Consider the following 15,355-nt stretch of genomic DNA (forward strand, 5'->3'; position numbering starts at 1 on the left):
CTCGTCTCCTCGCCCCCTCTCGGACCCCCGGCTCCTGTCGGGCGGCCGCGTCCCCCTCAAGTCGAGCCCCGGCCCGGAAGGCGCCCGCCCGGCCGGCCAGCGGTGGTGGTGGCGGTGCTGGTGGCCGCGGCAGCGGCGGCGGCGGCCGCGGCGACTGTTCCGGGCCGGGTGCGCGCCCCGCTCGGAGGCTCAGTCCGGGGCCCCGGCGCCTCTCGGGGTGGGGCAAAGTTGGGGGCCGGGGGTGGCGGGGGCGGGGGCGCTCGGCACCACGGACACCCCCCCCCCCGCCGCTGGTCGCCGCCTTTGTCTCGGCGCCCGGACCCCGGCCGCCCTCCCGCCCTCGGCCCGCGCCCTGGCCGGCCCTGCCCCGCGGCGCCTCCAAACTCGGCGCGCGGGCCTCGCCCCGGGCGCCTCCACCCTCCCGGGGGTCGCTGGCGGCCGGCTGCGGCGGCGCGGGGGCCGGGGAGGAGGGGGCGGCCCGGGCTCGGCGGCGGCGGCGGCGGCGGGAGGAGGAGGAAGAAGAAGAGAAAGAGAAAGTTTGGCGCAGGGGGAAGGCGAGCGGGACGCAGCGAGCGAGCAGGGCGCGGGCGCGGGGAGCGCGGGCGGCGGCGGCCGGGCGCGGGAGCCGGGAGGGGGCAGGACGAGCCCCATGCAAAGCAGCCCGGGCGCCCCGAGGAGCCCCGCGTCCGGGCGGTGGCGGCGGGAGGAGGAGGAGGAGCAGGCGGCGGCGGCGGCGGCGGGAAAAAAAAAAGAGGGAAAAGTTGCCACTTACGCGGTTGCTTCTCCGGCGGCGGCGGCTGCAGCGGCGCTGCTGGCGGCGGCGGCGGCGGCGGGAGCTGGCGGCGCTTTTAATCCCGAAAAGAGGCGCTCGGGCCGCGGAGCCCATCAAGGCAGCAGCGGCGGCTGACGGGGGTCGGCGGCGGCGGAGGACGCGCTGCTGGCGGCGGCGGCGGCGGCGGCGGAGCTGGAGCGCGCTCGGCGGAGCCCGGGGCGGGAGGCGGCCGCAGCCGGGGAGCCGGAGCCGCCGCCGCCGCTGCCGCCGAGCAGCATGGTTGGCGGGGAGTTTACAGCCCCCGGAGCGGGCAGGGGCCACGGAGGAGAAGCGGCGGCGGCGGCGGCAGCGGCTCTAGGCTGTAATTGGGATGCAAAGCAGGCGGTGGCGGCGGCGGCTGCGGCCGGGAGGAGGAGGAGGAGGAGGCGGCGGCGGCGGCGGCGGCTGCAGCGGTCGGAGGGGACGCGCTGGAAGTGGGAGCTGATGAGTGAAAAGAAAAAAAAGTCTTTGGATCTTTATTCTGCTAATTAGTTTCCTGCAAAAAATGGCTGTGATTAATTCAGTGCGCATGTGCTTCATTACCCAGGCACGACGGGAAGGGCTAATTAGCCACCTTCTGGATCAATAAGATTCAGCAAAAAAGAAAAGGGGGAGGTGGAGGGAGGCAGAGGGGAGGAAGGGAGGAAAAAAAAAAAAAAACCGGGGGAAAGTGATGAGCAGGGCAAGGAGAGCAGGAAGAGAGGATGGGAGAAGAGCCCAGGAAGAGGGAGAGAGGCACCAAAAGTTTATGCATGTATTAAAAACACACACATACACACACACACACACACACACACACACGACACACACATGCACACACACATACACACCGAGAAGTGAAATGCAGAGAAGCAACAATAGGAACCTGGCTAAGATTTTTTTTAAAGATTTTTTTCTTTCCCTTTTTTTTCATTCTCTTTTCTTTCTTGCTTATTTTCCTTCTTTTCCCCTTTCTTTTTCTTTCTTTCTTTTTTTTTGGCAAATGCAACAATGTTTAAATTAAATAGGAAGAGAGCATCTTCAAAGAAGAGGGGAGCAAGGGGGGGCAATAATGGACTGGGACAGCTTAAAGCAAAGATTTAAGTGAAAGGCGGAGAAGCAGCAGAGACAAAATAGAGGCCACTTTAAATTGCAAATCTGAGATTTTTTTTTAAAGGAGGAAAATTACCTACCCCCCCATCAGAGGACAAATAAAGAAAATATGGAGAAAACTTTAGCACGTACCATAGACTAGACAAAAAATATATATATGATATGTTAATTTTGTCTTCTGAAATAAGATGCAATCAATCTTCTCTGGTTCTTTAGAAGGAGAGGGGAAGCAGGAGTGATGATTAGAAGGAATAAAAGGGGGAAAGTGAAACAGAACTGAAAGGGGGGGTAACTTAAGGAAAGACAAGAAAAGGGAAAGTTGCACTTGGAAACAAGTCCAACTTTCTACCTTTCTGGACCTAAGAGAAAAGTAAAATCAATTTTCTTGTGTAAAACCTGGAAAGCAGATGTTTTCAAAACACAGGAAGCTATTTTGCCATCAAAAGCAGGGATGTAATAAAGGCAGTGAAAAATAATTTCAGACTAAATTCGTAAGAAAGAAAGCCAATATATTTAAATAGCGAGGAAAGGTCTAGAGTGGAGCAAGGGGGAAATTACGTACCCCTTCCCTAATGCAAAAAAAAAAAAAAAAAGTCTTACAGCTTCCTCCAAGAGTTTGGAGCAGTCTCGAAGTCAAAGGGCTTGAAATGAGAGGATGGATTTCAGATAAAGAGTAGGAGCAGTACATCCCACCAGAGCCCAGAGGAGATCCCTGGAATCAAAGACAGCAACCAGGGACCCTGCTACTGTACCGATTCCCAGTACATCAAAGCCATCACTTAGGCGGGTGTAGGGTACCTCCAAAAAGCAAGCAAACAAATGCAGGAAGAACAAGAGTCTCTGTCTGTCTGTCTCTCTCTCTTTCTCTACCCGCTCTTTCAAATCCTAGCCTTAGCGTCACTGCTAATGCAATAGATTTTTTTTTTTAATGACAAATGTGTATTTATGTAAGTTCTAAATATGAACTAGTACCACTGAAATTACAATGTCTGGAATAAAATAAAATGCAATTTGCACTTTAAGTGATCTGCAAACAAATGCAAAAACAACATTTATGTTTCTGGAGGCATTTTTAGTAAACCCTGTAACATCAGGTAGACAGAGAGCCTTCACCAAAACTTATTTGTCTCAGGAAAAAGATTTTTTCGTCAGCCTCGTTGGATTATTTATTCTAGAAGGAATCTGGGAATTAATCGGGAAATCTATTTGATTAGAAAGGAATTCTTCATTTTGAGAGATTTTCCAAGGCTCTTAAGAGCGTGCAGCTTCTTAGTCAAGACCAGGGGGAGAGAACCGGTTTGGGATTTTGCAGGGTTACCTCATCTAATCCTTGTGAATTCACTCTGGGAATAATGCTGTTTTATTTAGAGAGAAAAAAAGAAAATACATTTAGAAAAATCGGGGGTTTCCTCTCTCTGAGCCAAATCTGGATTGCCATTCAAACTTTTCCTGGCTGCTTTTCCATGCGGGACAGTTGATCAATAAAGCCAAGTCCAGGCTGGCTTGCTACAGGTTTCACCAGTCAGTGCTTGCAAAACCTTTGTCATTTTCTAAAAATAAAAAAGCTAAAAGTTATTGTAGAAGAAGGGGCTTTTTTTTGTCCCCTGCACAATGTGTCTTTTGTGAGGTTAATGCCATTCTGGGCTCTCGATAGCCCTGGACAATGGGAACTCTCCAGGAGCCTGCAAAGACTCTGGCTTTTTTCTTTCTTGATTTTTTTTTTTTTAAGGGAAGGATGAAACATTCCTACAGTCCAAACACAACTTCTACTTTGATTAAATAAATATTTATCTTTATTGTAACCATTGTATATTTTTACCTTCAGTTTGTCCGGTTTCTGATTATTATTTTAAATTTTTCACTGGCAACAGTTAATCTTTTTTTTTTCCCTTTCAGTCCAAAGTGCAGGTCAGTGTAAAATGTAGCTGACTGAAAGAAGACTGGTAAATTCTGAATTTTTCCATAATACATCAGGTAAGGAAAATTGTTCAGACCTTCAGGAGTATATTTGCCTCTTATTTATCTATCTTCTCGAATCTTCATAATTCTATTGGTTTATTTTTTTAAGGTGCAGCAGAATTAAATTTCTCCCTGTAGATCTTGGAAGCTCACTTAAATGCTATGTATTTATTTTCTTTTAAAAATGTAAATAGTACTAGGAGCGAACTTGTAGCTTGTTATACAAAACAGCGCGGAGGAAGTCAGTATCTCCACTGGTATAAGCTATTTGGGGGAAATTCTGGATATAAATGTATTTCATGTTGCAATATAGGAAAATGTCAGCTTAATCTGGTAAATACTTATGCTAATTTTACTCAGTGAATTCGTTATAAGGAGGAGAGGTACCAAGCTTGTATGATTGAATAATGCTTAGGCGATAATCCAGCATCTATATGGATTATTTTATGTACAAAATGAAAAAAGGAACCAAGAAATTCAGAATCTAAATCCTTCATTTAGCTGGCAAGAGGGCAGAAAATTTTAGACCAATCTGTTTTTAAGACATTTACAGTAGGGAGAGAAAGTAGAATGTAGGCTAAATATTGCATTGATGTGTATATTTCTCTGCCTCTCGCTCAAATGAATGGATACAAATACAAAGATATATGCATAAATAGGTACATAAATATACATTTCAATGACTTTAGATGTCTTTGAGTCTCCGTGTGTTCCTGAATATATGTGCACACAAATATACAAGGTATACATAAATGCAGGTACTGAACAGTGCTATGCGTGTGTGCTCTCTCGTTGGGGGTTTTTGTTTCCAGATCTGTTTGAAGCTACTTTTTTGCAAATATAACATACAAGTATTGCTTTAATGATGAAGATATGGAGGGTGAATTTGAGTAAGAATCTGCTTCCCTGCAATTTTCAGAATCTGAGGTTGCGATGTGAGCAGCTATTATTTGGTCCAAGGGCTAAAGATGCCGTGGGCCAGTCTTAAGGGGAAAGAGAGGTGAAGGGGATCTTAGGAGATCTCACTTCCAAAGAGCCTATCTTCTGGGCCCTGGGTTTTCTTCTGCTGGGGACTTGGGGGACACAAAAACAATAAAAAGAACGGGGGGGGGGAGTGGGAGGAGGAGGAAGAAAAAAGAAAACCCGTGAGGAGCCAGGGGAGGTTGAAAGGACGTCTCTGCGCACAACTCTAGAGCTAGATCTAAGAGCAGGGTTGCAGGGTGAAGAATGTGCGGGTCTCTCTTTGAATGTGTATTGTTATTCTAAGTCTATTGTATGTATGTGTTACTGTCCTTTCATTTGCCACGACAACATATGGATTCCATAAATGCAGACATGCTGAAGTGCATCTGTCTGGGTAGTTAACACGATCCAAACATCCCTCTCCGTTCTGCTAACTCTGGCTCTTCTTCGGGTTCCCTGGCAGTGCTCAGGGCTGGCTGGCCCTTGCCCCAGGCTCTCAGCACCCAGCAGTCTCGCCCTTTTGTAGTCTCCTGGTGGGATCCAAGGTGCCGCGCCGAGGAGGCGGGCTGCTCCGGGTTCCGGGGTCAGAGGCGCCGCTGCCGCGAGCCCCAGAGCACCAGGGAACGAAAGGGTTAAGCTGCCCGAGCTCTGGGAAGGGGCTGCGCTCATCCCGGAGCGAGGTGCAGCCACCAGCAGCTGTGATTTAGGGGTCAAGTCCGAGATCACCTTTCTCCTGCCTCTGGAAATGGCAGAAGATGAGGTAGGGAGGGAGAAACAGGAGAGAGAGAGGCAGCCAGGCGCAGCACTTGGCGCTCCATCCATCCGTTCCCTCCCCCGACCTCCCAGCCCACCTTCTGACCCCCAGACAAATCGAACAGTTCCCCTTTCTCCTCAGGGTGCAGGGTGAGGTTCTTCTGAGAGTCCAGAATTCTTCCATCCCCCAGCTCTATCCGAGGGCTAAACCACTGTGATCCAAGCCCCAACCACCAAATCACAAAGTTTGCTCTTAATGCACCAGGGGGTGAGCAGATGGGTCTGGGTAAAAAAAAATGCTCCCCGTTTGTGGAAGACAGGGGTACCCCTGGCAGGGTGGGGGAGTTTGGATGTTGGCGCCAGCCCCACAGACTCGGGTCATGCTCCTCATGGTCCTGAGCGGATGCACACAGTGGTGTCCATTACATGCAGCTTCTTGCTTTGTGCCAGCAATCTCAGTCCAAAGCTTGCTTTCCCCCAACTTGGGCAGCCTGGACAATACTTTTGTCAAAATATTTTTCACGCCTGGAAGATAACCAAAATCCAAATTCACATTTGTTTCTGAGGCGTTTCACTGAAAAAGAGCAAAGCATCTGAAGTCCCCTTTTGTTTTGGTGCTGCATGGAAGCACCTGGTTGTGGGGCTTAGTGCCCAGGTGGTGTCCTATGGACCCTGGGCCGTGTACGCAGTGCCCACAAAAGGGGCTTTAATTTCGAAAGAGCTTCCCAGATCCACCCCACCAGGTTGGACTTTAGGACCGCGACAGCTCTTTTGGAAAGTTACTGCAAGAAAAAGAGGAGTTTTTGGTGGGAAAAGAATGATGACAGAAAATGAGAGAGAAAGGGGAACTAGATCCCTGGTGGGGGACACAAGGCAGGTGGGGGATGCTAAGAGTAGTTAGGGAGATGAGCGCACAAGGAGGTCCACATACAAGGCGTGTAGGGCACGGCAGCGCAGAGGCTCGGTGACGCGCTCCCCAGACGCTCCCTCCAGCTGTCAGAACGAGGGCAAATCACCCCGATTTCCGCTTCTGCTTCCAGGGACAAGAGTGGACCAGCTGGTCCAGTAGGCAGCTGAGGTCTGTCTTCCTAGACCCAGCACCCCTAACCCCGCCAGAGCCTCCAAACCACAGAAATCAAACCAAATTGGCTGCTCGAATCTAGAGAGGTTTCATCCCTGGGGCAAGGGGGAGGGAACGAACCTTTTTTTTTTTTCCTTTTGAACTCCCGATTCAAAAGAGACCACAACCTACTCTTGAGTGCCATCCCCAATACAGGATTGCGGGTATGTTTCATTCTTTCATTCTTTCTTCCCTATTTCTCAGAAGTAAAATGTTTAAAGAATTAGCCCCAAACTTAGAGCGCCTGGGTCACCGAAAGAGTTTCAAATGATAAAGCCTGCCCTTCATTTCCAATACTTGGCGCACTGTGAAAATGCAGGGCAATTATTCAATTCCAGGGTTTGAGTCAGATTTCCAGTTTCCTCAGCAACTTTGCAATGGAAATCTGAGATCCAACCTTGGGGCAGGAGTCGCCTCCGAGTTGGTGGCTCTCTTGGGCTCCGCATACCCTGCACCGCGGGCAAGCGCTGGCTTCCCTTTTGGTGACCTGGTACCAGAAGTTTGCACTAACGTCTAAAGCCTGGGGCGGGAGAAGAAGAGAACTTCATATCTATGCAACAAAGTGAACAACTTGAGGGCAAGAGACCCTTGGTCGGGCTCTATTCGCTTTGGGGATTTCCAAGGGCATAACTTGGGGGAGAATGATCGAGGTTTCTGACTTGCCAGCCTGAGGCAGGAAAAGAGGATCCTTGAGAGGCAGGGGCAGCGGGCTTGGGAGCATGGCTGAGAGTGGGCAACTGAGACCTGGCGCCCATTTGCACAGAGCCCGTTAGGGCTGGCGTGGGGAATCGGTGTCCGTGATAGCACGTGCTTTGTTGACAGACAGACGCGCAGGCGTGCGCTAATGGACGGATGCGTGGCTGAGCAATCCCCCATGCCCACATTTCTTGCAGGCATGGCTTGTTTAATAGCCAGGGAATTGAGTGCCTTCCCCCCAGCTTACCCCCCCGCCTTTTTTTTTTTTTTTTTTTTTTTTTTTTTGCTGAGAAATGTAAAAAGGGACCTATACTGTGTACATATTCTGAAGAAACATGTGCATTTTTTTTCCCTGAGAAATACCTAGCACCATAATATTTCTGATTTAAGGGGCAAGGGAAATCTTTGAACTGAAGAAAATCAGTGGGGGACAAACTATCTTTTCCTGATGTGTATGTGTGTGTGTGTGTGTGTGTGTGTGTGCGCGCGCGCGCGCGCGCCTCTCCTTAAAGCCAGTAATGGGATTTAAAATCAGAGATTCCCAGTCTTCATCCTCCCTCCCATTCCATTTGGCTCTCTTCGCCCCAGAAAACATCTGCAGTAACCGACTGCACGTCTAAGGGGACGGTTTAAAGAGAAACAAGGTTTGGGGCGCGTGTTAACTTTCCCTTTCTTTTTCGAATGAAGCTGAAAAAAATTCCAAGGACAATTTAAGCACCAAACACCATCGAACAGATATTTTCCCAAAGCAAAAATTTTTCAATTCGTTTGTTTCCAATTCTTAGAAATAGAGAAGAAGGCAAACCCGGTCTTCCCGTGACTTAAAATTTCGGGCCAGTGCTTGGTTAGGGCTGGGAGGGGCCGGGAGGGGCTGGGCAGGGCACCGCCCCATGGTCCTGGAGAAGTCCGGTGCATGCCCACCCTTGGGCTTATGGGCTGGGGCTCTGGCTAGCTGGGCTCCCCACAGATGTCCTGCGGGCCCACCGTGTGCCCGGGCATCATGCAGGGCAGTGGTCCCCTATGGGCATGGCCACCTCCTTGTTTAATGACAGGGCTCAGCGGGACAGCAGGAACATTCCACGACACTTTCCTCTAGTCCTGGAATAGGGCACACCCTTTTTGCATCTAGTCTCCTGCCCTCCCCCGCCCCCCGCCTGGGTCAGCGTCCTGACGACCAGGCACTGTTCTACCTCCCCAAGAACCATAACCTCAAGGATCCCGACAGTTTCCTGAGACACTGACCACAGTTCACTGAGCTAGGCAATGCATCCTTAAAGTCTGGCGTACCCAGCCCCATTTCGGGACACCTTCCTTCTCCTGCCGGCTCCGGGCTCCTGAGAGGAAGTCCGGGAGAGCTCATGTCCCTGGAGAAGCCCGCTGGGAAGCTGAAGCCAGGGCAGAGCCACAGCCCTGGAGCCCAGGCGCCCCTCACAGGTGCGTGCTTAGCAAGGCTCATCACTGCCTCAACTGGATGGGTAAATATCCTCCCTGGGAACAATTTGAGCACCCTATTATGCCCAAGCAGGGCACCCCCAGAAAACCAGCAGGCCTGGGGCCTGGCCTCAATAGCCATCTGGGAAGGAGAGGGCAAGTCATAGGTATACTTCAGGCCTGAGCTGAGCTGCCCAAGCCCAGTGCTGGCCTCTAGCTCCCCACAGAGGGCAGCTGATGGTTCGATTCCCTCCCCACTGTCCTCACCAGGCTTCCCAGCTTCTTTCAGGACACAGGTGCCCTGAGCAGCAACCATAGGAGGCAGTTAGGGGCCCTGAACCCACCTGCAGGAAAACATGGCTGCTTCCGGCTCGGGCCGGCCCAGAGAGGTTGTGCACCCTACAGCCCACGGACACCTGGAAGCAGAGAGCCCCCCTGGGGTCCTGCTCATCACTTTGGCTGACCAGAAACGAGATTGGTCAAGGAGGTGGGACTGGATGTGTAGGATTAGCAAGGGCCTGACTTGTAGAATGTTTGGTTCTATGTATCTCCCTCGCTCTTGTTTTGTCTGGGAGGGGGCGGGTAAGGAAAGCAGACAGATTGGTGCCTACCCTCCTTCCAGTCTGGGAACGCTGCAGCAGGAAGAAGTGCCCTGACACTTGAATGCTAAAGGTTAAACTCACAGTCTTCGGGGAAGGGCTTCCTGCCAACTGGAACAACTGCACACTGCCACAGGCCCTCCAGGTATAGCCAATATCAGAGCCTCCTACTCTCTGGCCACTTCAGTGAGAGGCGCCCCTGGGGACTGGCTCTTCCCACCTAAACCTCCTCCAGGGAATCTCTCCTTCCCTGTCACCACCACTATTTTGCCTGTGTACCTTACTGTACTCTCTCGGGATCCCTGGCCTATGGGTTCCAACTAGTTTCTGCTGTGGAGTTGGAATGAACTCCCCATGGCAACAAGGATGCAAGGCTCCATAAGTGGGCATTTTGGGAGAAGCCACACTTGTCCCCTGTCCCTTTGTTCTGGGTATGTGGTGGCCCCTGCAAATTGGTGCCAGCAAACCCAGAGCTAATACATGAACTTAGTGCCCAGCCCTGGAAGGGTCCGTGGGGAGACCCTGACTCTAAGGGGGCATGTAGAGGCCAGATTTGCAGATGGGGAAGGGTCTCCAGGAGGAACAGCCATGGGGGTCTCTATCCCAGGAATCCTGTTCTTGGTGCCCATGACCAAGAACACCTCTTACTTTTCCCTCCTGACCCCATCCCCCCAATGATGGTGAGACTCAATTCTGCACCCTTAAAAAGAACATTCCAGCAGGAGATCAGTGATGTAGCAAAGGGGATGAGGTTAGTTCCTGAGAGCCTCGCAAACCAGTCTTTTCCCCTTCTTCCTTACCTCCCTGAAAACACCTACTATATGTCAGTCCCTCAGTAGGAAATTTACATGAATTGCATTCCATTCTCTCAGTAGCCTTGGGAAAGTGGTATTATTAGTCCCATTTTATAGACAAGGAATATCAGACTCAGAGATTAAGATCATACAGCTATTTAGTGGCTCAGCTTGAATTTGAACCCAGCTCCATCTGGCTTTAAAGCTATTTTTATTACACTGTCTGCCTCTAGTCAAGGTCAGGAGAACCAGGGATTCAGGGGGAAATAAAAGAGAGCTATGCAGTGTACATGGGTTGAGTGGAGGGAAAGAAAAATATTTAGGGAAGGGTTCTCTGGTTTTAATATGGATTCAGGGCTGGGAGACCCATGACAGAAAGTCACAGAAGAGATTCCCGGAAGGCCAGAGACAGAAAGAACAACAAAATGTAAGGCAAACAAGCCCCCAGCCCCGGATGACAGCAACATAGTGTCACCCTGAAACAACCATCAGTGTACCCCTGGATGTGTGCGCCTGCACCCAGCCACACCAAGCCAAGACCATACCAGGCCTTTTTCATTTTCCTTTGTAAATGTTCTTACTGTGTCTGAGGCTCAGGCAAGTTCCTAACTTCTGTGAGTCAGCAGGCTGACAGGAAGGGGTGATCAGATGACCAATTACTCATGAACAAATGTGAGGAAATTCAGAAAGTGGGAAGAAGAGTGGGCAGTGACATCCAAATGGCAGGCCCCTGGAGGGTCTCCTGGTCACTGCACTCAGCTTTTCACTGCTGGGGGAGAGAGGAGGCGGGAAGGGTACTGCAGCTGCAGCCCCCTCAGAACAAAAATGCTTGCTTTGTGGCTACTGGGGTTTGGCTGTTTGGCTACGGGACAGGCTTCCTCCAGCTCTGGCCTCCATGGGTGCCACTGGGTACTGAAGCACTCCTTTGGTGGCAGGCGGGGTGAGGGGCTTCTGCAGTGAGGGGAGGAGGTAATTAGGTCAGTGGCATAGGCTGACATCTCTTCGCTGTGTTTCGGTGGGCTGTCTTGGGCTGAAGTGAATGTGTCGAACTGGGCAGGACTGGCCAGGCCCACACAGAGGGGTTGCTGAAAGCCTTGTTAAGGAAGTCCTTCTGACCAGGCAATCCAATTACATAATGCCACAAAAATAACTCTGGGCTGGGAGTCTTGTCAGAGTGACGTATTTAGTTAGCAGAGAGGGGTATCAAATATCTATCTTTCAATCCAAGGGCTGAAAGTACACTTGTGGCACCAATGGACCCCTCCTCCCCCACTGAACAAGGAAGGGTGGGGTGCGGTGGGGAGGGTCCAGCAGCAAGGATGCACATTTCTTTCTCCCCTCCCTTTTTCCCCAGGTGCAACCAAAGCCAGCTGCTCAACTGAGCCACATTCTGCCAGCTCCTAAGTCCATATACAGAGTCAGATACTCAAATGGGTCAGGGACAGCTGAGAGAAAGAAAAGAGGGGGGAGGCAGTGGGAGAAATGAGAAGAAATGGAATGAAAGGGTTTTTTTGTTTTGTTTGTTGGTAGAATAGGGTGGGTGTGAGGTGTCTTATTATTTCCATGGGGACTAGACTAGGCCTCCCACCACAGTTGACCAACCAGTCCTACTTTGTCCAAGACTGTTCTAGATGTAAAACTGCCTCCCAGGAACCCCCTCAACTCGTGAAACTGGGATAGTAGGTCATTCTCCCTCCCACAGTTTTGGCCAAATTTCCACAAAGGACATAGAAAATTATGACCAACATAAGGTAGTTCATTCCAATTCAAAATTATTCAAAGAATGACCTAAATAAGCTATTTCATCATTGATGCAAAGGCCCTATTTCCTTGAATTTGAAGAGAGAGGCATACACTGTCCTGCCCCCCCCCCCCGCCCCCCACACACACCATTTTGGACTCTAGAGCTTTCCAGGTGGAAAAATCACCTGTTTGATCTGCTCTGCTTTTCAGATAAAGTTTCCAGACATTCTTCTGCCATTCCAAAATGCCCTGAACTCCTGCCACGGTTTGGCTGGAGGCGGTGTTACATCAGTTTGGAAAAAACTGTGCTTGAAACTCTGCTTGTAACATCTTTTGGTCACCTAATCTCTTTCTTGGTCCTCAGTTCCTCCTTGGGGCACCACGGTCACATTCTGAGCTGTACCCAGAGCCTGTTAGTCTTTTCTTTTTCCTAATACCGATACTCACGGCATCTGATCCTTTTATTCTAAACTGCGCCCTTCCAACCCATCCTTCATCTAGACCCATCTGCCACCCGCCCCCCACCACCTTGGAAGGAAAAAACAAGGATAAGCAATCCCTGGCCCAAGACACTCTTGGAGCATCTGAGCTTCCACGTGCTGTCATCCCCATCTCCATTCTTTTTTTAAAATCAAAACGTCCCTAAACTCCTCGAGCTAGTTATAAAAGCAAATAGCTTTCCCTCCCTGAGTCCTATTCCCTGGCTGGGCCACAGGCAATTCCATTCGGAGACCACCTTGTCGCCAGCCTGAAAGCCAGCTGGTGTAGGACGCAGCAGAGAGGAAAGGGTGAGTGGCATTGCCTCCGCCCTCCCCCAGCCGGCTCTGCCTTTATGGAGTCTATTTCCAGTCTGTTTACCTGGCAAGGGCCACGTGACCAATCCAGAAGGAAATGCTGACATCACTGTCTCTCTCTCTCACACATGTGCGCCTCCCTCCCTCCAGCCCGCTCTGCCTGCATTCCGGCATCCATCCTCTCCGCCTCTCCAGGCGCCGGCCCCTCCCCCCCGCACTCGCGCCTTCTCCCACTTATTTCTCTGTCTTTCTCTGTCACACTTTCCTTTGTTTTCTTTCTCCTTGTAGGCTGTCTCAGAGACGCGCGCGGGCGCGCGCGGGCGCACACACGTACACTCTTCTGGGAATCCTTTTCCCCCCTCTCTTCAACAAGCCTTTCTTCCTCTTTCAATCTCTTTCAGATCTGGGGCCGTTGAATCTTCACTGTTCTAAATACACACTTCCTCTTTATAAATTGGAGATTTAAAAAAAAAAAAAAGTAAGTCTGGAAGGCCTGGAGAACCTTCCAGGCCCAGGATGGAGTGGGGGTGGAGAGGAGGGCAGATCAAGGCTGCTTGGTCCAGCCACTCAATTTCCTGCTCCAGTGGGCTTGGAGATTTAGGTGTTCGGGGTTTGGTCAAACATGCCTTCTTTATTTATTTGTTTTCAGCCTTTCTTCTTCCAGCTTCCCTCCCAACGCTTCCTCATTGCTACAGGATGGGGTGCCTTCCCTTGCCCACAGCCAGACCACAGGACCCAGCAGCTCTTGGCCTTGTGTGGAGGGAGCACATGCACCTTCCTCCTGGTCTTTGCTGCTGCTGCTCCTCTTTCTGTCAGGGGCTGAGGGGGCTGTTCAGCATCCTTCCAGCCCAGGGAGCTGGAAAGACCCTGGAGGCAGCAAGGAGGGGCAGTGGTCAGCACAGGTACCTCCTGCCTGGTCAAAGGGCTATTTATACGAGGAACCCAGTGGCAGGGCCCTGGGGTCCAACTGCTCCCGGAAAGTTTGCTTGGTGCATGTGGGCTCAGAGCCAAAGCATGCAGTTTCGAGGAAATGTTTAATAAGGACACAGGAGTCTCAAACTGTTTATTTATCCTTACGGAAAGGTGGAGATACGATGTCCCTGGAAATTGCCTCAGAAGTGGACTGCAAGGTTGTGAGGCCAGAGGGTAAAACAATTGGGGCTTTCAAAGGGAACGGGCTAGCCTGGGCAAAGGGGTGGAAAGCAGACTCGCAAGGCCCTTTCTCTCCCACCTCCCACCCCAGGCTGTCATCTCCTGGGTTCAAACACTTTTTACTTTGGGGTGGGGCAGGAAGGAGGCATATGAAGTCATGCAAGAGCAAGACCATTAATATATACAGTGGAATATTACTCAGCCATAAAAAGGATGTCATTTCGCCATTTGCAACAATACGGAGCTGGAGAGTATAATGCTGAGCGAAATAAGTCAGAGAAAGACAACTACCATGATTTCACTCACGTGGAACTGAAGAAACAAACAAGCAAGGGGAAAAATGAGAATAAGGGAATGGGAATCAAGAAACACTCTTTTTAAAGTATTTTATTTATCTGACAGAGAGCACGCATGCACAAGCGGAAGGAGAGGGAGAAGCAGGCTCCCTACTGAGTAAGGAGCCTGATGCAGGGGTTGGGAGGGCTCGATGACAGGACCCTGGGATCATGATCTAAGCCAATGGCAGATGCCTAACCGACTGAGCCTCCCAGGTGTGCCAAGAAACGCTCTTAATTATAGAGAACAAACTGATGGTCACCCGAATGGAGGAGGGACGGGTGGAGGAATAGGTGAAACAGGTGATGGGAATTAAGGAGTACATGTGTCGTCATGAACACTGAGTGATGTATGGAAGTGTTGAAGCACTATATTGTACACCTGAAACTAATATAACACTTTATGTTAACTAACTGGAATGAAAAACTTAAAAAAAAAAAAAAGAGTGAGACCATTAAGTAATCATTACTTAGGTGTGAACTCATAATCTCAACACTCATAAAGATGGAACCCTACCAGGAGGACATGAGTGTTTTAATGGGAATGTCTGCCATTGGGGTATATTGAAAATCAGGAATATAGCATCCAGCAGTGCCTAGGGTGGCTCAGCTGGTTAAGTGTCTGCCTTTGGCTCAGGTCATGATCCCAGAATCCCGGGATGGAGCCCAGATCCTTGCTCAGCAGGGAACCTGCTTCTCCCCCTCCCTCTGCCTGCTGATCCCCCTGTTTGTGCCTGCACTCTCGCTCTCTGTCAAATAAATAAATAAAATCTTAAAAAAAAAAAAAAAGGAATATAGTATCCAGTTTGAAGACCCTAGTAAAATCCAGGGGTAGGACCTTCAACATTAAAATAGTACTGTTCTGGGCACCCAGGTGGCTCAGTGGGTTAAAGCCTCTGCCTTCGGCTCAGGTCATGATCCCAGGGTCCTAGGATCGAGTGCCGCATTGGGCTCTCTGCTTAGCAGGGCGCCTGCTTCCTCCTCTCTCTCTGCCTGCTTCTTCCCTACTTGTGATCTGTCTGTCCAATAAATAAATAAAATCTTTAAAAATAAATAAATAAAATAGACTATTCTTCAGTGTTCAGATGCATTCCTACTTCTTGAAAAAATATT

The 15,355-nt window shown here is 50.3% G+C and overlaps 1 protein-coding gene across 3 annotated transcripts in view; it reads right to left on the bottom strand.

Annotated features, from left to right (window-relative positions):
- Positions 1 to 15,355, bottom strand: part of ZFHX3 (zinc finger homeobox 3) — a 276,951-nt gene that overhangs the window by 247,287 nt on the left and 14,309 nt on the right. Inside the window, exon 1 of one of the 3 annotated variants that reach the window (XM_047712134.1) lies at positions 773 to 895. The exons of 1 other annotated variant lie outside the window; for it this stretch is intronic. The gene's annotated coding sequence lies outside the window, so the exon portion shown is untranslated. Of the gene's footprint in view, positions 1 to 772; positions 896 to 15,355 lie in introns of those variants that run through there. One more of the 3 variants, XM_047712138.1, reaches the window with a different exon arrangement.

This window comes from Lutra lutra, chromosome 17, assembly GCF_902655055.1.
Source record: "Lutra lutra chromosome 17, mLutLut1.2, whole genome shotgun sequence".
Taxonomy (NCBI): domain Eukaryota; kingdom Metazoa; phylum Chordata; class Mammalia; order Carnivora; family Mustelidae; genus Lutra; species Lutra lutra.